This window comes from Lonchura striata, chromosome 16, assembly GCF_050655825.1.
Source record: "Lonchura striata isolate lonStrDom1 chromosome 16, ASM5065582v1, whole genome shotgun sequence".
Lineage (NCBI taxonomy): Eukaryota > Metazoa > Chordata > Aves > Passeriformes > Estrildidae > Lonchura > Lonchura striata.
In genome coordinates, this window is record NC_140718.1 from 4,522,720 (window position 1) to 4,549,807 (window position 27,088).

At 53.0% G+C, this 27,088-nt stretch overlaps 1 pseudogene; it reads right to left on the reverse strand.

Moving 5' to 3' along the window:
- Positions 1 to 11,035: 11,035 nt before the first annotated feature.
- On the reverse strand, positions 11,036 to 14,569 carry LOC146765937 (endogenous retrovirus group K member 8 Gag polyprotein-like; annotated as a pseudogene).
- Positions 14,570 to 27,088: the final 12,519 nt, after the last annotated feature.

The following is a 27,088-nucleotide window of genomic DNA, read 5'->3' on the forward strand; positions in this document are numbered from 1 at the left end:
GAGTCAGTTTGAAGGCAGCATCTGTAGTTTGGCACAACTTTGGTTACAGAGGGCAGAAAGAATATTGGTGATTTTTCCTCTTCATGGTCCTGATCCTCCTGCAAGGAACAAGAGGGGAGAGCTGCACTTTACTGGACAATTAGATATCTCTACCGGGTGAGGATTAGCCCTTTTTCCTTCCTTATTCATTTATTTGGGCTACTTTTGTAACACTGAGTGGACTTTCATTTCTTGCGAGCTTTTATTCCTTAAGATAATTAGGATATTATCATCCCTTCATAGAAAACCACTTGCAAACCAAAGAATGGCACTTGGTTTTGCCCTTTTTTGTGTAGTGTTATGTTCTGGAAAGTGACCCTCAATGGATGAGGTTAAGGCAAATGAGTTGCTGCTTTGAGATGGGAAGCAAAATTCCAAATCTTCATGTCCTCAGGCTATCCCAATTAATTTGGGAAGTTTGCAATGTTTCGGAACGACTTGAGTTGAGCAATGGGAAGTAAAGCTTTCCTGAACTGAGGATTCTTACTTGCCAGATTCTTCTGTGCCTTTGCTGCTAAGGTGTTTTTGTGCTGAAGGCAATAACTTCAATGAGAAAATAATTTCAGCATGGAGTAAGAGCTTCTGACAGAGACCAAGTGTTGCCAGCAGTTGCTCCAGGTGTTCCTGCCAACAGCCCCTGCAGGAAGGAGCACAGCCCCCAGTGTACGTGGGTTTGGCTCCCTCTGGCACAGAAGCCCCCAGGGGCACAGGTCTCTGGGGCAGGAGACGGCACCAGCCCTGCCAGGGCTCGGGGGCTGGCAGGTCTGCCTGGGCAGGGACTCTGCCTCACCTGCTGGTGCCAGCGCTCCCCGGGCCCCAGGGCTCAGAGCAGCATTCCTGCCCTGGCCCACAGTTCCTTGTGTGTCCCACACCCGTGGGTTTAGGGTGGCCATGGGCCAGGATGGGTCCCAAGGAGGATGTGGCAGCTCCCATGGAAGGACCCGTGCCCTTCCCAGCACAGCTGTGTCGGCAGCCCTGGGGGCTCCTTCTGCTGCCCTGAGCCCGCAGAGCAGGGCAGCGTTTGCTGATGGTCTGAGCCATTCCTAAAGATCCTGTCAGGCTGTCTTGGACACTTGGGGTGAGGGATTCCTTCCAACCTGGGCCACTTTGGGTGGGCAGGGGGTGGCCCCAGGGCAGGGTGCAATGTTTCCAAGGGCCCTTTGTGACATGCTGCAGCATGGTCACCATGGCATGGAACAGCGTGTCAAAGGGCCCTTTGTGACACATGGTGACATAGGAGCTGGTGGTGACAGGACCATGCCACAGTGCTCCGTGCACTTGAGAGGACAGGACGGGACAGAGCAGTGCTGTGAGGAGCCCCCGCACAGCGCACTCATTCGTGTCTGACCAAGAGCTTTTCCGAGGTGTTATTCCTGCAGCTGACCTCGAGGCCAGATCACAGGACTTGCTGACCTGTGGCCTTCCCGAGGCTTCTCTTCTGCAGGTGCCCTCCACAGCAGAGCGTGGGACTTGGTGCCTCGGAGGCATCTCCCATCCCTGCCGCCAGTGCCCTCGAGGCCAGAGCACCATCCTTGATAGGAGACTCCTGTCCTTGTGGCAGGAGCCCTCGAGACCAGAGTGCAGGACTTGCTGTCCTGTAGCCTTCCTGAGGTTTCTCTCTTGAAGGTGCCCTCCAGGCACGAAAGCAGGACTTGCTGACTCGGAGCTTTTCCGAGGCATCTGTCCTGCAAGTAGCCACAAATCCAGCCACTGACATGGAGCAGAGACCCCCAAGAGTGCCCAAGCTGGCCTGGGTGGAGGAAGAGGAAGAAGGCCCTGGAGCTGCCCCAGCGCACGAGACTGAAGAGGTGGTGCCATTCAAGCAGCTGCAGGAGGGTGAGTGGCAGAGCTGGGCTGCTGGGCTGCAGCCAGCTTGGCCACATCCCATCCCATCACATCCCATCCCATCCCATCCCATCGCATCGCATCCCATCGCATCCCATCCCATCCCATCCCATCCCATCCCATCCCATCCCATCCCATCCCATCCCATCCCATCCCATCCCATCCCATCCCATCCCATCCTATCCCATCCCCTGGGGCCATGCCCATGGACAGGACAGAAGAGGGGCCCGGGCAGACACCCCGCAGTGGCCGTGCTCCATCCACCTGGGGCATCCCGGGGCTGTCCCTGCCTGGGCAGCGCAGGGCTGGGCTGTGTTCTCCGGCCTCTCCCGTAGCCCCTCAGCCCTGGCTGTGCTCACTCTTTGCCAGATGCAGCCCTGGACCAGACACAAGAGCAGGACCCCGCCCGGGGTCGCTTCCGCAGAACAGCGCAGGTACCTGCAGCCATCCCCACCTGGGCTGGGCCTGCTGGCACCGCTCAGCCGAGTACCACGCTTGGAGAATTCCATGGAACATCCCTGCCTTCCTGCCCTTCTTCTACAGCTGGTTTGCAAATTCATCAAGAGGATTCGGAAGGAAGAGACTACCATGGGCACAGGGCTCAGAGCATATTCACACATCTTCAAAACTAAGACCTGTGCTGCCCTGCTGGATATGCTGGTAGAGGAAGGGTTTTCCAATGCAAAGCAAGTAAGCAGCCTGTGGCCAGGGTTTGAGCCTCCCAGGAATTACTTGGCCACCCAAGCAATGCCTGCTGGTCACTGGAAGCCTTTGAGGCCATGGCAGTGTGGTGGCAAGGGAAGCACTTCTCTGGGGAAGCTGGGCATATTCCTCCCTCTGGCAGCTTTCCAAGTCTCCCCGTGCCTTCTTCAGGTGCCTGCCATGGTGAGGTACATCCACCAGTGGCTCATGGCCAATCAGTTTGCTGAGCACAGGCTGGACAGGACCCTGCTGGATCTCACCAAAGAACAGCCCGCTGACGTAGTAATGACGCTCCTGCGTGTGGCCCCATCCTGTGACAGGTACGGTGCCCACCTGCCCAGAGGGCTCAGGGCTCCCCAGCCCATCAGCCTGCACAGCCTGTGCCAGGTGTCTGACCAACAGAGAGTCCCAGGGCCCTCTGGCTGCTCCCTCTGCCAGCCCTGGCACATCAGCCCCCACGCCTGCTGCCATGCTCCCTCACTGCCCCTCAGGGCCTGTCCCCACAGGGCTGGGCTGCCTGAGTGCTGCTGGTGAGGGGCAGTGGGCAGAGGCAGCGCTGGCAGCCAGCTCAGGTCCCCACTGCTGCCCAGGCCACAATGCTGTGTCCTAGACCCCCCCTGAGACAGAGCTCTGACCCCACAGAGCTGCTTTGACCATGTGGAAGAGCATCATGTGCTCGTCCAGGACTGCGGAGCCGGTGCAGCTGATACTCCTCGATGTGCTGGGGAGCTGGCCAGAGTACAGCACATGCACCTCTGATGGGGACAAAACGGGTGTCTTTGTCCTGGCTGTGAGTTTCTGCAACTGGCCTTTGCTGGCCCCAAGGCCACCTCTCCATCCTCCCTCCCCCACTGCATCTCCCTGCCTCAGGCGCTGGGCTGAAACCTGGCCTCGGGGCAGCTTTAGGGCCACCAGGCCTGGTGCTGCCCCTGCATCTCTCCGGGCCTCTCCCTCCCGTGCTTGGGCCCTGTCTCACGGACACCTCGGCACTGAGCGCTGTCACGAGGGGCTTTGTCCTTTGCAGGCAACTGTGGTGATGTGGAAGATCCTCCAGGAGCCCTGTGTCCCACATATTGTGACCGCGTATTTCCCCCGCCTATTTGTCCATCTGCTCTTCCAAGTGCTCTTCAGCACTCTGGATAATCCAGAGGAGGTTGATACCTTCTGGAAGGGATGTCAGCAGCAATACGGCCTTGCCACCAGTCCCAACAGGTGCTCCATCCCAGTTCTCCTGTCCTTGCCATATCCCTGGGCAGGAGCCAGTGCTCCCAGCGTGACCTGGGCTTTGCTCTGCACACAGGTTTGCAGTGCAGACCCTGAAGTCCCTGCTCTGCCAAATGCAGTATGAGGATGTGGTGGTGGCAATGGAACGCAAGTGTGGCTGGGACACGCTGCTGTGTGCTGACACCCACCATTATGGTGTGGGTCTGCTGGCCAAGTGAGACCCCCTTCACCCTGCTGCCTCTGACATTTGTGCTCTGTGCCTAGGGTGCCCCACACAGTCCCCGTGGTCATGGGCCAGAAGGCCTTGTCACCGAGGGACAGCCAAGCAGACTGGAAAAGGCTGGGAGAGGAGGGTGCCCACAAGGAGCCGCCTCCCAAATAGCCCAGGGGCCCTTGCAGGATGCTGGGGAAAGACCAGACCTCTGTGAGTCACTCCTGGGAGAGGTTTGTCCCCCTGGCCCACAGTCTTGGTTACTTTGTCTCCTGGCAGGGAGATGTCCTGTGTCTCCATCCCCTTGTGCTCTCGGATCGCTCGCTACCTGCTCCGGCTGCTCAGCACACAGGAGCCACGCTGGGAGCTGCCCTCCCTGGCATTCCTTGTGGAGGTGAGCCTGATGGCCAGCGCTGCCTCGCTCAGCTGCCTCCCAGCTCTCTGCCCTCTCGTAGCCACAGCTGCCTGGGATGGAGCCCGCGCCCTGTGCTGCTGCCTGGGCCAAGCCTTGTGCGGTTCTGGGCTCCTGCTGGCCGGTCCCCTGTCACTGCCCTGTGCCTTTCAGGTTCTCGAGTGCCTGGACTTGAGTAAACGCCGTGCTAACAGAGTCCTGCAAATCTTGTCAAGGCACCTGAGAAGCGAGTGCAAGGAGAGGCGTCACCTGGCGCTCAGGGCCCTTCTCGAGCTCATCAAGGATCCCTCGATGGTGAGAAGGGGACAGGGGCAGAGGCTGCACTTGGGAATGCAGTCGCTTGGGCTTGGCTGGGCTTTGGGTGCTGGGCCAGCCGCTCCCAGCTCTCCTGCCTCCCACTTCAGCTGCCCAAGTGCTTCGGAACAGCCCTTTGGTCTCTAGGCCCTGCGGCAGCAGGATGGCATTTCACAAACTTGTGTTCCTCACAGAGAGAAAAAATGTGGAGCCTGACTGAAAGTCTCGTGGAGCTCCTGTGGGATGCGGATGAAGAGATAGTTAGAATGACAGTCATGCTCCTCAACTTTATCATCTTGGACAAGGACATGCTGATACCCAGCCCCATCCCACTGCAGCTGGTTGAGGCGCTCCTGCCATTCCTTGACCACGTAAGGCTCACTGCCCCCAGCCACGGACACTGGCGGCTGCCCAGATACTTTGTGCCCTGTGGCTTTGCAGGCCTGCACCAAGCTGAGCCCCATGCAGCCGATGCTGAGGTCTTTTTTTTTCCCTTCATACAGGACAATAGACAGGTGCAGCTGCTCTCCATACTGCTCTTCCGAACATTGGTGACTTTTCCAGAGGAAAATGAAAAAGAGGCTATGAAGACACATGTGCGCCAGAGCCTGCTGCCACTCTTCTTCCACTGCCATGATGAGAACCAGCGAGTGGCAGAGGTGAGGACTCGTGGGCTGCTGCTGCTCCCCTGGCAGGGGGCTGGGCTGCCTCCTGCCCTGGCGCCTGGCGGGCTGCAGCCTCCTCCAGGCCTTGGCACAGGGACACAGCTCTTGTGCCCTGGGCTCTGGGGCCATCTCCGTGTCTCTGCTGCTCTCCAGGCTTCTCAGGAAACGCTGCTTCGTGCGGCCGAGCTCTTGGAGAGGAGGGATCTTGAAAAACTGGTGAAGAGAAAGAAGCTGTGGAAGTTGGCGGAGTGGCTGGTAAGGAGGGCCGGGAAGCCGCAGCCCCAGCCCGGAGCAGCCCCTGAGCGCGGTGCTCGGTGTGCGGGCTGGCAGCTGTGCCCCTGCCCGCTGCTGCAGCCCGAGGCCCGCGGGCTCTGCTCCAGGCTCCTGCGGGCCCAGCCGGGTGCCGATGGAGCCGCGGCCCGGCGGGGCTGCGGGGCGGCCCCGCGGCTCCCCGGGCAGCAGCCGGCCCTCTGCCCCTGCAGAGCCCGGCGCCGGCGGCTGCTGGCCGCGCCTCAGGGCTGTGCGGGCAGGGGAGGCCGGGGCTGGCGCGGGGAGCGCCCGGCCCAGGGGCTGAGCCCGCGCCAACCCTTCCCTGCTGCCGCTCTCTGCAGCTGGCAGAGGACAGCAGCAGCGCGGCCGAGCACCTGCGCCGGGCCCTGCCCTACCTGCAGAGCCCACAGGAGCCCCTGCGAGAGGCGGCCGTCAGGTTCCTGGGTGAGCCGCGAGCCCGGGCTCCCTCCCCGCCCCGCCGCAGCTCGGCCCCAGCCCCGCCTGCTGCCCCGGCAGCGCCACCCGGGCCCGGCGCCTCTGGCAGCCGTGCCCTGGGGCGGCAGCGAGCGGCGAGGGCCCGGGCGGAGCCCTGCCGGGCCAGGAGGCCGTGTGGCCCCAGGGCTGGCAGCGCCGCTGGCAGGAGCTGTGCCGCTGGGCTGACAGGCTCTGTGTTCCCAGGGACGGCCGGGCGGCACCTCAGGGGGAGGAAGGAAGAGCTCCAGCTCATCTCTGAGGGTGAGTGAGGGCAACAGGCTGCCAGCGGGGGGTTTGTGGCGAGCACCTTCGGGCTGATCCGGCTGGTCCCTGCTCCCTGCTGGCCATGGCCAGAGCCGGCTGGGATGGCCCTGGCACGGGGGTCTACTCGGGTCCCAGATGCGGGAACTGACCCTGGCTCTGTTCTTCTCTCTTTCAGCCCTTGAAGGCATGGCAAATGACATCAGCATCCCCGTCGGAAGCCTGGCAATTCAAACACTGTACATCCTCCAGGAAGCAGAGAGAGCTCCTTCTTCCATCTTCGGCAGCCTGCATGATCGGCTCCGCAGGGCATGGAGGAGACAGCCTCGTCTGTCGGGGCTCGGCTGGCTGTGCTGCTGGAGCTCTGCAGAGAGCTGATCCCAGGGGCTCTGTCTGCTAGGGCCACCCGAGCCAGCAGGAATGTTTCATTTCCTCAAGATTGTTCTTTCCTTCTTTTTGTTTTTCTTTAGCGTATAAATATAGGATGTGTTGCAATAGACAGACTCCCAGGATCTTTCTTTTGCTGCCCAGGCTCTGCAGGGCCTAGGGGAAGAGGGAGAAAAGGGTTCCTGGGCTCAGCAAGCTGCTCAGGCTTGCAGGGTTGCAGGGAAAATGGCCACAAGCCCCTTGGCCTTTGGTGGTTCTGCCGAAGCCTTTGTGCTGCCCACAGAGCAGATGGGCAGGGGCTGGAGCTGTGGGGATCTCTGTGAGAGCGGTGCCTGGAGATGGCCACAAGCCCTGTCCCAGGCAGGAAGTGCCATCCGTGTCCTCCTGCCCGTGTGTTGCTGGCTGGATTGCTGAGGACTCCCCGGTGCCTCTTGGTGGGGCTCCTCTGGAGCTCCTGTGGGGCTGCGGCGCTGCTGCCGGGCAGGTTGGCCAGGCTGCAAGGAGAGAAACCAGAAAGCCCCGTCAGCTGAAGGCTCCTGTCCCCTTGTCCCAGCCACCCGCGGTGCCCAGGCCATGCTGGCCGTGCCAGAGCTGTGCCCAGAGCTGCCCATCACTGCTGCCTTTGGGAGCAGAGCAGGAGGGCAGGACATGTGCCCAGCCTGCAGCCAGCCACAGCACCTCCAGCCCTCAGCAGCTGCCCAGAGCAGGACGCTCCTGTGCTCGCTGCCATCTCCCCAAAGCTCTGATCCCACCATCCCCAGCAGACAGGACCCACCTCACGCCATCCCCCGCTGGAAGAAAAGCTGGTCCCAAATGATGTCCTCAGCCTTCTCCAAGGGCACGGCCCATCCACGCCGCAGCTGCTCCCAAGCACTTCCTGATCCAGATTGGGCCCCACCTGGAACGCTTCCTCTAGAAAAACACACAACAAATTATTGAAAATACATTACAGAAAAAAGGGGAACAAGAAAAAAGGCCAAAGATCTTATCTCTGTCAGGGCCTTAAGGAAGGCCCAGCCATGTTGGAACTCAAAATGCCTCTCAGACATTTTTAGAGGTTCCAGGCCTTGGTCAGAAGCATTTTACACCCTGGCAGGCAGCTGGAAACAGCTGTGATTTTGAGTTTGAGCCATGGAATGAGTTACCCACTTTGGAGGTGGAACAAAGGGTTAGATAGTATAGTAAAAGTAGTTACAAAGTAGAGGGAAAAATTTTTTGGTATTGTACAGGGGAGGGTTTTAGCACCTGTACAGGGGGGTTTTCACTTTGTACATGGGGGTCAGAAGTTCTAAGATGGAGGAAAGTGGGCTGATCCTGTTCTTCCTCCTTCTTCTTCCTTGCCTCCATGTTCTTGGTGATGCTGGCACTTATGGATGGGTTTAGAGTAGAAAAGCACTTTGTAATATAGGTAGTAGGTATTGGGGGAAAACTGTAAACATGTAATACGTAATATATCATATAAAAGATAGCAGCAGCCCTGGGCGGGGGGAGAGAAGAAGAAGACAGCAGACAGAGAGGATGTCGGGGTGTGTGTGTGTCTCTGCCTGGGCCGCTGACCAAACAGCTGCAGCCCGAGAAGAAAATCTTTTAGATAACTAGCAATAAACTGCCTTGAGACCGAACAACAAGAGGCTGTGGAGTTTTTCTTCGGAAGCATGGGTTGGAGGAGAGACTTTACCACCACATGAGACCTCAGACCAAGCCCGGGGTTCTCACACAACCCCTGGCATTTCACCTGATTAATAACAAAATGAGCTCTCTAGTGAGGCAGACAGCTGGTTAGCCAGTCCCGCCACCCAGGCAAAATGTGCATTTATCATCAAAAGCAGCCTCTGAAGTTCCTCAGTGCATCCCTAGCCCGTGTCTGAGCACATCACAGCTGGGTGGCAAAGATGGATTCCTACATTATTCCTCTGGAATTTGGCCTGGAGACACTGAACTGCTCCCCCAGAGCCACAGCAGGGCTCAGGCATCCCAGGGGTGTTTGTCCCCTCTGTGGTTGGGCTCAGCTCTTTCCTCCCCATCACCTCAGGGCAGCAGAAGGTGCCTTTAACCATGCTGGGAAGAAGCCAAATTGCCAAACCCAGGAATTACCAAAAGAGCACCAAACACATCACATATAAAGGCTGACTCCAGAGTGGTTTGGGACCCATCCTGGCTGAGGCATCAGCTGAGCCTCACCGGAGCATCCACTGCCACACCAGGTGATGCTCTGCAGCTCCTGTGGGCTCAGCTTGGTGCTGTCCCCTCTTATGACCTGATTTTCAGAGACCAAACCCATCCCGGTCAGTCCCCTCACACACCCCCTTAAAGCAGCCAGGTGGGATAAGCAGAAATCAATTTTATTAAAAACAGCAGGGCTGCAAACTCTCCCCTCCAAGCAGCAAAACTCCTGCCTCAGCAGGGACAGCAGGAACATCCTCTCCAAACCACTCCAGATCCTCACCGCAGCACAACTCCCACAGAACCTGAGCTTAGGCTGAAAAAGCCCTCTATGATGGAGTCCAGCACTGCCAAATCTGCCACTAAACCACTTCCCCAAGTGCCACATCTTTAAACCCATCCTGAACTCCCCACAGGGCAGCTACCGCACCAAAATTAGCTTTGTAGGATTACAGTATTCCCTTAAAAAAAAAAAAACTACAAAACACAGCGTGCCCATCTCAGCACGTCCTAGGACAGCTTCTGCAGGGCAGTTGAAATTTGGAAACATCAGCCTGAGTGGAGAACAGTTTGATTAGTTCATAGCCTGGGAAGCCAAGAGGAAATCTCCCAGCATTGTTCCACCCTGGGAAGAGCATCAGGACGTGTTGTTATTTACTCGGGGCTGGTTTCAGCACAGGGCTGGGGATTCCCATCCCAGGATCAAGGACATCCTCACACCAAAGTGTTCCCTTTGCTCCCCAAAGAGGGACTCCAAATTTGGGAGCTCCAGGATGGAGCCACAGCATCCACACGTGGTTGTGTCCTGCTGGGTGAAGGGGACAAACAGCTGAGAAAAAAAAACAAACACTGCCCTGGAAGGTAACTCCAGTGGAAAAACGGGGAGAGGGATTTGCTCTCACAGCACAGGAACACAGTTTGTGTGGGCACTGGAGGTTATTTATCCTTGAAGGTTTCAACCAAGTTAAAGACAGAAAGCACTCACTCCACGCGAACAATTCTCCAAATATTCCACATAGGAAAAACAAGGAGCAGAAATAGTAATTGTTTTCTCTTTCATTTCTCTCAGTGCACCTCTATGAAAAATCCTGAGAGGGAGAGAAATGTGATTGCCACACACAGGTTCTGGAGTCCCACCTCTGCTCCCACCATGGGGGTTTGCTTGTGTCGGGCTGGCTGCCCCAGCCCAGCCCCAGCCCGGGGCACGGTGGGTGCTGGGGGCTGTTGGCAGGGCCAGGAGCCCACTCCCATTTTGTACCCACCCCAGCCCATGCCCTCAGCCCTGCCAAAAGCAGCCTGGCAGCCGACTGAAGGATCAGCTGCATCCACCCCAGCAAAGAGGGAACCTTGGGCTCCTGGCCAGGCTGAGCAATGCCCAAATCTGGGAGCATCCCCCTGTGTATGGACATATCTGCAAAATCCCTGTGGAACCTGGCTCTAAAGGAGATGTAAGAATCAAAGTCCAACATCTTCAGCCTGCCAGAGACCAGGTGGAGAAAGAGGTTGTCACCCTTGATGTCATCCTCGCTGCCCCCAGCAGCAGCAGGGCCCGACCCTGCTCAGCTTCCGAGATCAGACGAGACCGGGCGCTCTCAGGGAGGTGTGCCATAGGCACCTGGCAGCCCCTCAGCAGCGCCCTTCAACCCACCACACCACCCTCTGGGCACAAGCACAGAACCCCACGGGGGCTCGACAAGCCCAACCAGGCCACCCCTGCCCACAAGGGGATCTAGAGACAGACCCGAGCCCACAACACACAGACTAGGCACAAAAAGCACACAAGGCACACCTACCCCCTCCGTCCTGCTCCTCGCCATGACTGCTCAAGGAAAACCAAGCACCGCTGGCCTGTGACAAAAGTAGCCTGCAGCACAGCTGAGTAAGCCAACCTGTCAGCCCTGATTTTACCTTCTGTTATAAAACCTGGTAAAGTGGTGTCACTCTGAATGTGCAGGATGTAGTACGGATGAATCCGGGCTTGAATTGTGCACCACAATGCTCTCAGCAACTGAAACAAATGGCATTGTTGACTTCTTTCAGCAGTGGGTTATCCAGCCTCTTGTCTGTAACATAAGCAGAATCAGTGACCAAATTCAAAGGCACCTCTGAAATGCCATAGCAATGGCTTTCAACTCAACCAATTGGGCTGCGCCGGACACGTGGCCTTCCAGCACTTGCCATCCTGACTCATCCTTCCAGGTCACAATGGCCTTTTCTGTTTTTCCAGAGCCGTCAGTGAAGACGGTGGGTCCCCGCACTGGTACTCGACTGTTTTTTGGTCGTAACTACAGACTGGTCATCTTTGCCAGTTGCAGCAATTTGTGACTGGGCAGATTATAAACAATTTGCCCTAGAAAATTTTGCAGCACGTTTTTCAAAGGGGCACTTAATAAAACACCATTCAAAGGTGTCCTGCCCCTCTGGAAGAATGATCCTTGCGGGATCAGCCGCCATCAATTGCAAACACCAATAATGGCATTTGATTATCAAATTAATCAGCAAAGACACTATCTTTTTGAGCTGATGGGTAAAAAGACCCACTCTAAGATGTGCAAAGGATAAGGCCATTTGTCATTCCATTGGCCAATAACACCTGTGGGATGACTGTCTGGATAGATAATAAAAACAGTGATATCAATGGAAAGGTCTACTCAGTAAACCTGGTGAGTAGACAGAGACTGTTGAACCTCCTCCAGCGCTTGTCGTACTTCAGGAGTCAATTTCTGAGGTGAACTCAGATCCGGGTCCCCCTTTAAAAGGTAGAACAGCAAGGACATCTGCGCTGTGGTCAGTCCCAGATAGGGATGTAACCAATTGATGACCCCAAGCAATCTCTAGGCATGAATCAGGGTCACAATACCCTTTGGAAATTGCACCTCCTGATGTTGAATGGTTTGCTCAAGAATCTTGACCCCCAAATACTTCCAAGGAGGTTGGCTCTGAACCTTCTCCGGAGCTACTTGTAGTCCATAAGAATGCAGGGCGGAGGACAACTGAGACTGAACCCTCAGCAGTTCGTCCTGAGTGGGTGCCGCCACCAGAATGTCATCCATGTAATGATAACAATACACGTCAGGGAACTGCTCACAGACTCCGGGCAAGGCCTGGGCCACACACTACTGACAAATGGTCGGACTGTTCCTGCAGCCCAATGGCAAAACCTTCCATTGATATCTCGGCACAGACTCAGCACTGTTGATGGGAGGCATGGTGAAAGCAAATTTTGCTCTGTCATCAGGATGCAAAGGGATCATAAAAAACAGTCCTTTAAATCAACAATCAAGATTTCCCAACCTGTGGGGAGCATGGTAGGCAAGGGCATCCCAGGCTGCAATGCCCCCATACTTTCCATAACCGTATTAACTTTTCAGAGATCCTGTAACAACCTCCATTTCCCCGACTTTTTCTTGTTTACAAAAACAGGAGAGCTCCAGGGACTGGTAGAAGGTTCAATGTGTCCCTGACGAAGCTGATCCCACCCCAAAGAGTGATGGGAGCTGCAGTAACATAGGGCCAAACCTTAGCTGTCTGCCCTTCCAGATTATTGATCAAAACAGCCTGCTGGTGCACAAATGTCTGCGCTGTAGTCCCCAATCCTTCAATGGCCACTCCCACAGAGTCCAGAGGCCACTTAGGAGGCCACACAGAGGTGGAGACAACTGTCAGGTTGGCTCTAGTGTCGATCAAACCTTGCAGCTGGATCCAAGGCAGGCTGGCACCTGGTAAAATCATGGAGCACATCATCTGCGGATGGTTGGCAGAAATGATCGTGGACCAGAGGACTTGCAGCCGTCCTGTGGATCCGAAACCACCATCTCCATGTGTCCATTGGCCTGCCCTGGGAACACACAAGTAGAAAAGCACAAGTTGAGCAATGCGGGTCCCTGCCAGAATAATGACAGAGGGGGTGATGTAGAAACCGTGGCAAAAATCTGGCCCATAAAATCGGAATCAATGATACCCAGGTGCACAAAGATTCCCAGAAGGGTAGCACTAGATCGTCCTACCAAAAATGCACTCAATCCATGGCCTAAAGGCCCAAATGCATTCAGAAGAACCCTGTGCACCTGACTAGAATCTAAGATGACTGCTGCTGCGGTGTGTACATCCACCCCGGCAGAGCCATGGGTGCTTGCGCTGAGTTGACTGAGACACCCTGCGCTGGTGCTGTGCTCTGGGGGATCACTTGTTTCAGCGTGCAGTTCCCCTGTGCGCTCTTTCCCCCATTTCCTGAGCCTGACAAATGCTTACCATTGGCATGGTGAGTAGACTTGCAGTCTTTAGCAAGATGACCTGGCCTCTCACACCTGGAGCACAGGAAATTAGAGTCTGGCCCTTTCCGGACTTTCATCCCCTGCACCTGCTTGCCCTTCTTCTTCCCCTTTTTGGGATGGCCAGCCCCTGAGGACGGTAGGCCTGCTTTCAAGGATGCTGCCAGAACAGACATTTTATGGTCCACTGTAGCAACCTTGGAACAAGCTTTGACCATGTCTGTGAACGATGGATCGCCTGGCAACACATTTATAATTTTCCTACAATCTTCATTTGCATTGTCCCTTGCCAAAGTTTTGCACAAAACCTGCCTCAAATTCTCATCCTTGATTTGCTTTTCTAAAGCAGCTGCAAGCCTTTAAACAAATGGCAAGAACAATTCTTTGGGTCCCTGTGTTCTCTTTACATACCGTTGCCTGGGAGCGGCTGTGTCCATGGTTTTCATCAATGCCGCAAAGCCCACCTTCTGGGCCTGCTCAAGTACGATGGGGTGCCAAGTAGCCTGAAGATCAGGATTGGCAAAGGCATTCTGTCCCATGAGCACACCCACCCCCACACAGCATCTAGGGTCTGTCAAAGGTAGTGTGCATTTTCAGCTGCAGCCCTGTCGGCCATCCTCCTCCAGTTGTTCATAAAAACATCAAGCTGCACAGGTTGGAAAAACACAGAGGCCAGATGTTTGATATCCTAGGGATCAAGCAGGTCAGTGTTTATCACTCTGAGGACCTGCATCAGTGGAGCAGAACCCAGCACATATTTTGCCACTTTGTCCTGCAAATCCTGCACAACCTTCCCAGGTAAAACATCGTACTTGTCCTGTTGTCCCAAATTTGGGACAGCCCTTTGCACAGGAAAGACTTGAAGCTTACATTGCACTGAAGCATCGTCACACCCATCCTCTCGTGCTCCCTCTGGAGAGCGCAGAGGAATCAACTGACTGCTAGGTTTGGTCTCTGTCTCCTTGAGCAGTGGGTTCAGAACCGCACCACCAGGTTTTCCCACCTGCTCTAAAAAATCCCAGTCACAAGCCTCCAAAGCCCCTTCCTGACTGCATCCCAAAAGCGATGGTGATTTATCGGTGGCACAAACACCTTACAGGCAGGGAGCATCTACAGATCTCTCTGAGATGCCCGCTGCCCCCGTTGGTGTCGGCGTTCCGACACACGGTCACGGCCCTGTGGCAGAACTGAGCCGATCAAAGCATCGCTGTCACTACCTGCCTCCTGTGACAGGGGCGTAGCACAGCCTGCAATCCACGGGCGAGGGTGGGTTGGTGGGAGACACCGAGGCTGGGGAAGCGGCTACCGACCTCGAAACAGACGAACCAGCCATGGCCCCTGAGCCAACAGCCCCCGGCATGGAGGGGCCAGCACCGGTGATGGGGCGGGGACTGGAGCCGTGACTGGTGGCTCGGCAGATCCTTCCATCGCAGGCAGCGACATGAAGGGATCAGCTGGAGCTTGTGACACCGTGGATGTGACAGGCACAGAAGCTGCAGTCATCGGAGACAGAAACGGCGCTGGCTGCCGGAACGCAGCAGGCATCACGAGCACCGGAGCCACAGCGGGCCGGGCAGGAGGCAGGAGTGTCGCTGCTGCTGAAGCAGCAGGCACGGCCAGAGGCAGAGGTGCAGCTGCTGAGACAACAGAGGGTGGGAGCCAGAGGTGCCGCTGGAGACGCCGAAGCACGTGACATCACACTGACATCTTTGTTTTGTCACATTGACCTTGTGAGGTCACACAGCTGTCTATGATGTCACACGGACATCTTTGTGATGTCACAAAGCGCTCTGTGATGTCACACAGCATTCTGTGACATCACACTGAATTCTCTGTGATGTCACAGAGTTCTATCTGATCTCACACAGACATCTCTGTGATGTCACTCCGACACCTCTGTGATGTAACACTTAGAATGCTGTGATGTCGCACCGACCCTGTGAGGTCCCGTCCCAAAGCTTTTTGTGATGTCACAAATACACCTCTGTGATGTCACAGTGACATCACTGTGAGGTCACACAGCTTTTTGAAATGCCACAGTGACATCTCTGTGATGTCACACATCTCTCTGTGATATCACATAGGCATCTCTGGGATGTCACACAGCTCTCTGGGATGTCACACTGAAAATTCTGTGACAGCATTCAGCTTCTTGTGATGTCACATTTACATCTCTGTGATGTCACACATCTCTCTGAGATGTCACAAAGACATCCCTGTGATGTTGCACTAATATCTGTGATGTCACACTATTCTCTTTGATGTCATACTGACTTCTTCGTGATTTCACACATCCTCCTCTGATGTCACAATGACATTTCTATGATGCCACACTGACACATCATTGACGTCACACAGCTCACAGTAATATCACATGGACATCTCTGTGATGTCACACAGCTCTTCGTGATGTCACACTGACATTTCTGTGAGGTCACAGTGCTTTTAGTGATGTCACACAAATATCTCTGTGGCGTCACACTGATATCTCTGTGATGTCACACTGACCTTATGAGATCACACAGCTGTCTATGATGTTACATGGACAACTTCGTGATGTCACACATCCTCCTCTGATGTCACAATGACATGTGTATGATGTCACACTAACACCTCTGTGACAAGACACAGCTCTCTGTGATGTCACATGGACATCCCTGTGATGTTGCACTAATATCTCTGATGTCACACAGCTCTCTGTAGAGCCACACGGATGTCTCTGTGACATCACAAACCTCTTGTGATGTCACACTCACATCTTTGTAATTTCACACAACTTCCTGTGATATCACAGAGATATCTCTGTGATGTTACAATGACATCTCTATGTTGACACATTGACTCCTCTGTGATGTCACACTTAGATGGCTGAGATGTCGCACGGACCCTCTGAGGTCACAAACCTTTTTGTGATGTCAAAAAGACATCTATGTGATGTCACTCTAATATCTCTGTGATGTCATAGTGACCCTGTGAGGTCACATAGCTTTTTGTGATGCCACAGGGACATCTCTTTGATATCACACTGACATCTCTGTGATGTCACATTGACATTGTGAGGACAAACAGCTCTCTGTGATGTCACACGGACATCTTTGTGATGTCACACCACCTCCTCTGAAATCACAATGACATCTCTGTGATGTCACAGTGACCCTGTGAGGTCACTTATTTTTTGAGATGCCACACTGACATCTCTGTGACGTCACAGAGCTCTCTGAGATGTCACATGGACATCCCTGTGATGTTGCACCAATATGTGTGATGTCACACAGCTCTCTGTGATGCCACACTGACACATCTGTGACATCACACAGCTCACAGTGATATCACATGTACATCTCTGTGATGTCACACAGCTTATCGTGATGTCGCACTGACATTTCTGGGAGGTCACAGAACTTCCTGTGATGTCACAGAGATATCTCTGTGACGTCACACTGACATCTCTGTGATGTCACATTGACCTTGTGAGGACACGCAGCTGTCTATGATGTCACCCAGACATCTTTGTGATGTCACACAACCTCCTCTGTCATCCCAATGACATCTCTATGATGTCACACTGACACCTCTGTGACGTCACACTCAGATGGCTGTGATGTCGCACAGACCCTGTGGGGCCACAAATCTTTTTGTGATGTCACAAAGACATCTATGTGATGTCACTCTGACATCTCTGTGACGTCACAGTGACCCTGTGAGGTCACACATCTTTTTGAGATGCCACACTGACATCTCTGTGACGTCACACAGCTCTCTGAGATGTCACATGGACATCCCTGTGATGTTGCACCAATATCTGTGATGTCACACAGCTCTCTGTGATATCACACTGACTTCTCTTTGATGTCACACTGACTGCTCCATAATGTCATACAGCTCTCTGTGATATCACATGGACATCCCTGTGATGTTACACTGCTCTCTCAGATGTCACACTGACTTCTCTGTGACGTCACAAAACCTCCTCCTCTGATGTCACAATGACATCTCTATGATGTCACACTGACGCCTCCAAACTGTCACTCAGCTCTCTGTGATATCACCCTGACTTCTCTGTGAGGTCACACTGACACCTCCAGAACGTCACACAGCTCTCTGTGATATCACATGGACATCCCTGTGATGTTACACAGCTCTCTCAGATGTCACACTGACTTCTCTGTGAAGTTGTGGTGGTGTGTTTTCGGTTCCTATTTGGTTATATTTGTTATATTTGCTCAGTTATATTTGTTATTGGTACGTTTTGTAATGTTATTTGGTTCATCCCGGTTCCCCCCCACATTGTAATGGTTCTTTCCCTAGTTTTCCTGCCTTGTCCTCCCTTCCCGCCTTTCCAGTATCTGTCCATCACCCTGGAAGGGGCAAGGTCTTTTCCCTTTACCCCTCCCAGGTGCCTTGTCTATCACTTGGTGTTCCTTGCCCCCCATCTAGAAGCTTCTACTCAGGGCACCGAGTGATTGAACGAGGACCTGGGACCCCTCCCCTACCTTTCCCCTATTGGTGGTCCCCCTCTCCTGGCACACCCCTAGCCCCTCCCTGCTAGCCCCTGATTGGAGGTTGTTTTCCCTTCCCCTGCCCTATAAAATCCCATGCCAAGTTCAGTTCTGTGCCAGCTCCGGCTAGCACCACCTTCCGTGTTGTCATGTTGTGGATTTGCTTTGGTTTGCTGTTCTGCCCCGTTGGGCTAAGAAATACCAGAGCTTGCTCCCTGAGCTGGACCTTCTGTGTCTTTTTCCTGGACTCCTGCAACTGTCCGCACTCGTGGAACCCACGAAGGCCCTGGCCAAAGCTGCCTTGCAGTCCAGCGGCCAGAGCCTTAGCCTGCCCGCCTCGTGTTCTGCTGCGGCTAGCTAGGGCTGCCTAGGGAAGATCGGTCAGAGTCTTCCGGAGCGAGGCAGCGGCATGAAGTCACACAACCTCCTCCTCTGATGTCATAATGACAACTCTATGATGTCACACTGACGCCTCCATAACGTCACACAGCTCCCTGTGATATCACAGGGACGTCTCTGGGATGTCACACAGCTCTCTGTGATGTCACACTGTAATCTCTGTGACAGCACTCAGCTTCTTGGAATGTCACACTTACGTCTTTTTGATGTCAGCATGACACCTCTGTGATATCACACAATTTCCTGTGATTTCACAGAGATATCTCTGTGACGTCACACTGACATCTCTGTTTTGTCTCATTGACCTTGTGAGGTCACACAGCTGTCTATGATGTCACTCGGACATCTCTGTGATGTCACACATCCTTCTCTGACGTCACAATGACATCTCTATGATGTCACACAGACACCTCTGTGACGTCACACTTATATGGCTGTGATGTAGCAGAGACCCTGTGGGGTCACAAAGCTTTTTCTGATGTCACAAAGACATCTCTGTGATGTCACACAGCTCTATGTGATGCCACACTGACAGCACTGTGATGTCACACAGTTCTCTTTGATGTCACACTGACTCTTCTGTGATTGCACAGATCCTCCTTTGATGTTACAATGACATCTCTCTGATGCCACACTGACACATCTGTGACCTCACACAGATCACAGTGATATCTCATGGACATCTCTGTGATGTCACACAGCTCTTCGTGATGTCGCATTGACATTTCTGTGAGGTCACAAGGCTTTTAGTGATGTCACACAGACATCTCTGTGATGTCACAGAACTTCCTGTGATATCACAGAGATATCTCTGTGACGTCACACAGCTCTCTGTGATGTGTTTGACATCACAGAGAGCTGTGTGACCTCACAAGGTCAATGTGACATCACAGAGATGTTAGTGTGTCATCACAGAGATATCTTTGTGACATCACAGGAGGTTGTATGACATCACAGAGGTGTCTGTGTGACTTCACAGAGAGCTGTTTGATCTCACAGAGATGTCACTGTGACATCACAAAAAGCTTTGTGACCTCACAGTGTCACTATGACATCACAGAGGTGTTAGAGTGATGTGGAGCGTTTTGTGGATGAATGGCTTCGTGAGAAAGGACATGACTACGTGCAGTTAGTGAAGCAGTAGCTGAAAATTGCATACTGCAGCTATAGCAAATGTAGCAATAATATCTTATGTCCTTGGGTAAGCTGGTTCCCAACAGTGGAATGGTCAGCAAAAAGATAAATGTAAGGGAAAACAAAGCAAGCTTAGAAAGCTCCAAAGGCGGGGTAGACCTGTTTTTAATATACCAATGATGAGCCTAAGTTTTGCAATATGCATGAGCTTCATTATAACGGGTATAACTGTACATGCGTGCTTGGAATAAACTGAGACTTGTTGACATTATAGAATGGACTTGTCTCCCGTCATTTTTCCACAAAAATGGTGACCCGATCGACGTGATAGGCACCATGGTGGAGTGACGAAAAAGGGTTCGGGTCCTGATGCAGCCAGGACGGCAAAAGTGCTGAATTGAAATAGAGTGCACCGTGCCCCAGGTGACTGCACAGGCAAGCCTGGCCGATACGTGCTGACGACGACCTCGGAGGGCTGCAACAGCACTGGCAATATAGGTATGGAGAGGCAAGCAGCATATGATTTATTTACTGCATTCTTGCAGAGAAGGCAGATTAAAGGCATTGATTTGCAAAAAGATCTGCCAGGGTTATTAACATATGGGTATTCTAAGGGGTTCTTTGTAAATCCTCATACAGTACATGAGTTGTCTGAGTGGCGTAAGTTTGGGGATAAACTGTGGAAGGAAGTTTTAGATGATGATAAGACAGCTAAAAAGTTGGGAAAGTGGTGGAAGGTAGTTCACAATGAGTTATTACAACATCATGCAGAAAAGAAAGTAGCCAAGTGTCAGTAGCAACCCAGGGAAGTCTTTACGGCAGCCATATGAGATGTTTCCGATGTGGAGGGACAGGACACGTTCGGCGAGAATGCTCTGCTGCTGGAGTATGGTGTCCTAAGTGCAAATCGGATACTCATAACATTGCTGCCTGTAAGAGGAGACCGGGAAACGCCCGAAACAGCGCGAACAAGAGCAGCCGCGCTCTGAAACAAATAGCTGCTCCAGCCTTTCCAACAGGACACCTTGCGTCCAGCCACAAGAGAGAGCCTCGGGATGGACTTGGCAGCCGCAGTAGAAGTGACTTTAATGACGCCACAGCCGCAGAAGATCCCCACTGGAGTTAATGGACCTATTATAATCAAGGGCAGGACAATGGGAGCTTTGTTATTGGGAAGATCATCGGCCTCTATGCTTGGATTGTTTGTGCTGCCTGGTGTCATTGATGCAGACTATACTGGTGAAATTATGATTATGGTTCATACTCCATTTCCTCCTATTCGGATTAATAAAGGACAAAGGATTGCTCAATTAGTTCCTCTGGAGCAAGTTACTAAAGCTGTATTCTCACGGAAGAGCCGTGGGGGAGATGGATTTGGATCTACAGGAGGCCTGACTCTATTAACTTTGGATCTGAATGACAGGCCAAGAAAAGAGGTTTTGTTGGAGTATAAGGGACAAAAATGCATGCTTACAGGTTTGCTGGATACGGGGGCGGATTCAAGTATTATTGCACCACAGTGTGGACCTGCACATTGGCCCTTACAGCCAGCTGCTACAGCAGTAACAGGAGTTGGAGGTTTAACTCTTGCAAGTCGCTCGCCACCTCTTACTGTCTCAATAGATGGTAAAGTCATAAAGGCAATATTTTCTTTTGTTCAATTGCCACCTACGATGCAATGCCTAATTGGGCGAGACATTTTGGCTCAGCTAGGGGTTGTCCTGACAAATGAGCACCCTTTGGGATAATAGCCATTGCTTGGACTTTCCCAATTCCCATAATTTGGAAAAGTGATGAGCCTATATGGGTAAAGCAATGGCCTTTGAAAAGGGAAAGTCTGCAACATGCTCATGCCTTGGTCACTGAACAATATCAACAAGGGCATCTGAACGTGTCTACAAGTCCTTGGAATACCCCTATCTTTGTGATAAAGAAAAAGTCAGGGAATTATCGCTTGCCACATGACTTGCGGGAGGTTAATAAACAGATGGAGCCAATGGGTGCACTACAGCCAGGTCTGCCTAATCCAGCAATGTTACCTGAAGGATGGCCTTTATTGATAATAGATCTCAAAGATTGCTTTTTCACAATAGCTTTGCATGACAGGGATACAAAGCGCTTTGCATTTACCTTGCCAGCTCTGAACAGAGAAGGTCCAGATCAACAATTTGAATGGACGGCTTTGCCTCAGGGTATGCGTAACAGCCCTACTTTGTGTCAACTTTACGTAGATTCTGCATTACAACCATTGAGGCGACAGTGGCCACAAGCTATTATTTATCACTATATGGATGGTATTTTGATTGCTCAACCTAAGTCATCTACGAGTCAACAGGTTAAGCATGTACAAAATTTGCTGGGACGTTTTAAGCTTGTTGTGGCCCCAGAGAAAATACAGTTAACTCCTCCTTGGAAATACTTGGGATGGACATTGTCTCAAAGCTTGGTAACGCCTCACAAATTAGAACTGAAAATACAGATTGTTACTTTAAATGATGCTCAGAAATTACTAGGTGGTTTACAATGGCTTAAACCTATAGTGGGCCTTCCAAATGAACTGTTGGATTCTCTTAGACCCTTATTGAAGGGCACAGACCCAACAGCACCAGTGACCCTTAATCCTCAGCAGAAAAGAACTCTTCAGCAAATTACAGACTGTGTGGTTCAGGGTCGTGTACATCAGCGAATACTGGGAATCCCGCTTAATCTCACTATATGGTGTGGTGAAAAACATTTGCTGGGAGCTTTAACACAGCTAGAAACAAAAACGGGGGAGATCAGGGTGTTAGAATGGCTAAACACCCCTCCACTTCAGCAAACAAAGACTTTAATTCAAAAAATTGAACTGTTAGCAGCTTTGGTAAAATGGGGTCGTGAGAGAATTTTGCAGGTTTATGGACAAGAGCCTGAACTAATACAGCTTCCTATGAAAAAGGACTCTTTACAATGGTATTTGGTCAATAGTGAAGAACTGCAGGAAGCTCTGCTAGGAGTAGGAGGTGCTGTCATAACTGAAAGTATTAAAAATCCTCCATTACAGTGGATTGGAAAATTGAGTTGGATGGTTCAGCCACAGCGAGAAAAGGAGCCGATTCCTGGTGCAATAACGGCATACACAGATGCAGGGAAGAGGTCAAGAAGAGCGGCAATTACATGGCAGAAGCAGGGAGTCTGGAATCATGAAATTCTTACTGCAAATGACTCAGATACCCTTCAGACTCTGGAGTTAGCAGCTGTGGTATGGGCTCTAACAGTCCTGAAGGGGCCTTTGAATATTGTTACAGATTCCTTCTATGTAGTTGGTGTTGTGGAAAGAATAGAGGATGCTGCTATCAAGGAAGTACGAAATCAGAGACTATTTGAACTGTTCATACAACTTCAAAAAGCAGTAAAAATCCGAGAACATCCTTATGCTATCATACATATAGGAAGTCGCAAATGGGAAATTGGCTTAGGAGAGGGTAATTCTCGGGCAGATAAGCTCGTCACAGTGACTCAAACTTCTCCTTTGTCAGGGCAAATGCTTGCTAGGGAGGCACATTCTATGTTTCATCAGAATGCAAAAGGGTTATTACAACGGGAGATTGGAATATCCCATGCAGATGCTACTACTATAGTGAGAGCTTGTCTTACCTGTAGTCATCATAATGGGGGTCATGGCATGGGATGGGGAGTTAACCCACGAGGTCTTTCATCTAATGAACTCTGGCAGATGGATGTTACTCATTTAAATAGCTTTGGTCGCTTGAAATATGTTCATTATACTATAGATACATATAGTAAATACATCTGGGCAACAGCTCAAGCTGGAGAAAAAGCATTACATGTTATAAGGCATTTATGTAGTTACTTTGCAGTAATGGGAGTGCCAAAGCAGATCTAGACAGACAATGGTCCTGCATACATTGGTGGCAGGGTGAATAGATTTTTAATATCATGGGGAATTAAGCACATTACAGGAATAGCACATTCTCCCACTGGACAAGCAATTGTAGTAGAAAGGGCAAAAGGAACTTTGAAGAGATACCTGGAAAAATATAGAGAGACTGGAGATGTTCAGGAAAGATTAATGAAGGTGCTCTTTGTTCTTAATAATTTGTGTATATTTGGGGATTCAGAGGCACCACCTGCAATGATACATTATGGACAAAAAGAAATGAGCAAAAAGGGCAAAGAAGTATGGGTCAGGTATAGGGACCCTAAAACAGATATTTGGCAGAACCCAGCAAAGGTCCTATATTGGGGAAGGGGATATCTTTGTGTTTCCACCCCTACAGGTTCACTCTGGGTGCCGGCGAAATGGACTAAACCAGCTCTGGATGAGTCGTCTCTTAGCCTGCCTGACGGATCAGGACCAGAGGAGAATTGAAGAGAAGCTGATTCGCACAGTGGGACCTATTCTTCAAGAGATAAGAGGACTTTCCCCAGTGATTGATCAACTTTTGCCTTCAGAGTTAACTTTTATGGCAATTGTTACAGCTATTGAGGCTTTACAGACTGTTCATATTTCAGGACCAAAGAATCCTGAGTGTCTTAGTTGTGGGAATTTTAATTGTAACAGTTGGATTGCTTTTGTTTGTGGGGGTTGTGGGAAAACATACTGGGAAGATCAAATATTTTTAAAACTACATTTTTGGTGTAAACATTGTGACTTTCGAAAACGAGGAGATTCTTGGCAGAGAGATTTAATACAAGACACAGGCTTAGGAGTTGCTATAGCTTTACAGTTATTTGAAGCACCAGAACAAAAGATATTAGCTTTTTATAGGTGGGAAGCAGAACACGCTTGTGATAGATTAATTAAGCAAGCAAATTCAAAAGTTTTATCAACAAGGTGTCAAAAGCAAGTGAAGGTATCTATAAGATCTTATTTAGGAAAACCAGTAGTAGGAAATCCAGACATAGAATTAGATAAGCTTATTAAATATGTGCAGACATTAAAATTAAAATTCAAGCAGAAGAAATCATGAGGGCAATAAGATGGATAATCTATCTTGTTCTTTCAACTAATCTTTGTCGTGATTGGATCCCTCACAGCTGGCTTCAGAGCATACTCAGCTTGGCTCTTCCAAATTCCAGGGGCTCCAGGCTGCTCAGCAGGATCTGCACCTCCACAGTTACGTGGAACTGCACCTTCAGTACAGGCACCTTTCCAGCCTGATCTGCCCTCATTCCTCTGTGTGTGTGCACAGAACACGGCGTGGAAGAGAACAGCAGAAGGGGCCTGTGTGTCCCAGGGCTTGGGATTTGCGCTGCTTCAGCTCCACAGAGATGCAGGTAAATGGGAGAAACCAAACTGTTTATTAATGGAAGGGAAAGGGAAGGGATGAGATGGGGGCAAAAAGAGGGGATGGGCAGGGTCTGAGGGCTGCAGGGAGGGAGCTGTCAACAGGAAGAGGGAAGGCAGCAGCTATGGGAGCTGGAAGCAGGCACAGCTGTGGCCAGCATCAGGTGTGCCTGGAGCTCTGGTGACACGGAGTCCTGGTGCTCTCTTCACTGTCTCCTGGTACTCTGCTTGGGACCCTGGTTCTCTGAATCCAGCAGATGACCTTAGTTCTGCACATCTTTGTCCAAAAATAGCCTGAATTTCCAGGAGAGTGGAGGATGGGCTGTCATCTTCGCTCATGGCTTCAAGGGCTGGAAGACAGATAAACTAGCACAGTCAGAGCCCAGAGGGCCACCCGGCGATTCTTCTGCTAAGGCCATCTCTCCCAGCTCTCGCCGTGCCTAACAGAGATGAGGACCCAAGGGGATCAGCCGCAAGGCGCTGGTCACAAATCCCCCACTGGCGTCCCTGAAATCTCTCTGTGCCCTGCCCACACCAGCCCTGGTCCACACAAGGAGCGCAGCTGGCCGCAGCCGGGACAGGGATTGCAGCTCCCTGGGCGGCATTGCAGCTCCCCCGGCAGCCCCTGCTGACAGCCCCTGCCCTGACTCACCCTGAGTGAGAAGGTGAAGCTCTGCTGGCTGTCCCCTGAGGTGCCGCCCGGCCGTCCCTGGGAACACAGAGCCTGTCAGCCCAGCGGCACAGCTCCTGCCAGCGGCGCTGCCAGCCCTGGGGCCACACGGCCTCCTGGCCCGGCAGGGCTCAGCCCGGGCCCTCGCCGCTCGCTGCCGCCCCAGGGCACGGCTGCCAGAGGCGCCGGGCCCGGGTGGCGCTGCCGGGGCAGCAGGCGGGGCTGGGGCCGAGCTGCGGCGGGGCGGGGAGGGAGCCCGGGCTCGCGGCTCACCCAGGAACCTGACTGCCGCCTCTCGCAGGGGCTCCTGTGGGCTCTGCAGGTAGGGCAGGGCCCGGCGCAGGTGCTCGGCCGCGCTGCTGCTGTCCTCTGCCAGCTGCAGAGAGCGGCAGCAGGGAAGGGTTGGCGCGGGCTCAGCCCCTGGGCCGGGCGCTCCCCGCGCCAGCCCCGGCCTCCCCTGCCCGCACAGCCCTGAGGCGCGGCCAGCAGCCGCCGGCGCCGGGCTCTGCAGGGGCAGAGGGCCGGCTGCTGCCCGGGGAGCCGCGGGGCCGCCCCGCAGCCCCGCCGGGCCGCGGCTCCATCGGCACCCGGCTGGGCCCGCAGGAGCCTGGAGCAGAGCCCGCGGGCCTCGGGCTGCAGCAGCGGGCAGGGGCACAGCTGCCAGCCCGCACACCGAGCACTGCGCTCAGGGGCTGCTCCGGGCTGGGGCTGCGGCTTCCCGGCCCTCCTTACCAGCCACTCGGTGAGCTTTGACAGCTGCTCCTTCTTCAGCAGCTGTTTGAGATCCCTCCTCTTCAAAAACTGGGCCGCACCAAGCAGCGTTTCCCGAGAAGCCTGGAGAGCAGCAGAGACCCAGAGATGGGCCCAGAGCCCAGGGCACAAGAGCTGTGTCCCTGTGCCAGGGCCTGGAGGAGGCTGCAGCCCGCCAGGCGCCAGGGCAGGAGGCAGCCCAGCCCCCTGCCAGCATCATACAAATGCTCACCTTTGCCACGTGCCAGTTCTCATCATGACAGTGGATTAAAAGTGCCAACAGGCTCTTGTTCACAATTGTCTTCAGGGGCTTTTTTCCCTCATCCACTACCAATTCCATCACCTTACAGAAGAGTTCAATGGAGAGCAAGCGCACATGGCTGTTGTCCTAGAGGAAAGGAAAAGACCTACACCAGCTACTCCAGGCCCACCTGGGCAAAGGCCTGAAAATCCACAGAGCACAAAGTTTCTGGGAAGCAGCCGATGCCCGTGGCTCAGGATGCAGAACCTTACGTGGTCAAAGAGCAGCAGAAGTGCCTCAGTCAGCTTCGGGGCAGTGGTGCTGGACACCAGGATGTCTTGGTGCTGGAGCACATTCATGAACACACAGAGGCTCATGCTGACCACCTCTACATCTGGAGCCCCCAGCAGCTCCAGAAGCCTTTGAGACAGAGGGTACATTCTTCTGGCCTGTGCGGAACACAAGGCTGTGCTGGGGAGCCGTGGACGGCTGCAGGGCCAACACTGCCCTGGCACTGCAAGCCCACCCTGCTGCAGCAGGGCCCACAGGCTGAAGGCCTGTCCCAGAGCACTGGGGCAGGTGAGGCAGGAGAGCTGGGAGCAGCTGCCTCAGCTCCTGAAGCCCTGCCAGCCCAAGGGGCTGCTTTGCCCAGCACAGCTTCAGCCACTGCCCCCTTCTCACCATCCAAGGATCCTTGGTGAGCACCGCGAGGCCTCGGAGCGCCAGGTAATGCCTGTGACAGCATTCACTCCAGAGGTACTTTGCCATGGTCTTCAGAGCGCTGCCACGACATTTACTCAAGTCCAGGCACTCAAGGACCTGAAAGGCACAGGGCAGTGACAGGGGACCCGGCCGGCAGGAGCCCAGAACCACACAGGGCGGGGACCAGG